This window comes from Brassica oleracea, chromosome C6 (assembly GCF_000695525.1).
Source record: "Brassica oleracea var. oleracea cultivar TO1000 chromosome C6, BOL, whole genome shotgun sequence".
In the NCBI taxonomy this organism is placed as follows: Eukaryota; Viridiplantae; Streptophyta; class Magnoliopsida; order Brassicales; family Brassicaceae; genus Brassica; species Brassica oleracea.
In genome coordinates, this window is record NC_027753.1 from 11,140,882 (window position 1) to 11,142,690 (window position 1,809).

Sequence of the window (1,809 nt, forward strand, 5' to 3'; positions counted from 1 at the left end):
TCTTTTTCTTCTTCTTTCTTTTTTTTTTTTGAAAATAAATATCTCTACCTATAAATCTAGGGTCGAAATAGAGAGAGAAAAGGTGATAAATCTACACAAGGGTTTACCTTCCAGACTTGTTGGAAGAATCCGATCCCATGTATATCAAGTCCCAAGACAAGCAGTTGTGTCAGGTTTAGTGTTGGAGGTCAGCTTTGGTTCCTTCAAACAATCACAGCAAGTGTGAATAGTTGACAGGTTGGTCCACTTTAGTATCTTTAGTACTATCTGCAATCAGTAAGTCTAGAATGGTGCTAAAGAGTGGTTGGATAACAAGTAAAAATCTAATATGTTCATTATCCCCTTCTTGACTCAATAACACTCTTTTGAAAACATTTTGATAAGACTCATAAACACACTAATATCAGTGAACATCCCCCAGACTTAAATTACACTGTCCCCAGTGTATCTCTAGTCGGAGTTATGGTGATAAATAAATCATAAGTACTCAATTTAACAAGTTAGAATGATATACTTGACCGGATTAAGTGTCAATCGATGGAAAGGAGTTACCATCGGTCGCTGCAGGTAATGTACTGTTGATCGATATCGTCATGCTCTCATCGGTCGATATGCTGGGCAGTCGTCTACTCGAATATTTTTTTTTTTAAATAGCTAACTAAAACACAATATTAGTATAACCTCCCCCAGACTTAAACAACACTATCTCCAGTGTTATACAGTCGAAGATCGGTGGCGAAAAAAATCATAAGGACAATATTTAACAAGGAATACCTGACTTTGATGTGAGTGTCGACCAACACAGTTAAGGAGCGATCAATACACTGGAAGCTATGTCGATCGACACAGTTAAGTGGCGATCGATCGGTGCTAGTGATGCTCTGTCGATCGATGATTCGCAGCGATCGTCGATCCTCGTGCAAACTCGTCTTCCTCAGAGTTTTTTTTTTTGACCTGCTATAAATTAAAACTTTAATCAGTAACAATTTAAACTAAACTGAAAGAAATTACCTAATAGTGGGTTGCCTCCCACTCAGCGCTTTGTTATAGTCATTTAACTTGACTTTGGAGATGTGATTTAGTCTGGATGAGGATGTATACTTTCTCCAAAACAAGTCTCAGTGTCTTTCTTCCTCATTTTGTTGATGCAGTTGAGAAAAGCTCTTGCAGAAACTTCTCCTTTTTCTCTCAGCTCTGGATCACATAGCACTCTAACCTTGGTAAAAGGTTCAGAACCTCCTCTGCAGCGCACTCTATACTCAAGACTTCCCTCTTGACATTGCAAAGGGACTAGTGACAGGGTATCTGCATCTACATTCCTTTTCTTTTTCTTCTTTCTATTCCTGGTCCTTCCCCCAGACTTAGAGTTTTCAGTCTCGGGCTGTTCTGAAATTCAGAGGGTGTCGACCGATGCTGAAGTCTTCATGTCGATCGATTCTGAAGACTGAGAGTCGTCCAATTCTGAAGGCCGATTGTTGATCGATTTTGAGGACTGGAAGTCGACCGATGCTGCATTTCCAATGTCGACCGACGCTGATTCTGGTATTGCAGGCTCGTGATTTGAATCAGCTGTAGGTCCTGGATCTTCAAACATCTCTATGCATGAAATAAGCTCCTCACTTTTCTTCTTTTCCATGGGATCATAGAAGACAGTTTCATCATCATTAGTCAGACATATCTTATTTCTCTTAAGATGACAAACTGCCCCCACTGTAGCCATGAAGGCTCTTCCAAAAAGATGTGGAGATGTCTTGCCTGATTTGATATCCATAGCATGAAAGTACACATGGATAATGCATTCCCCTATCT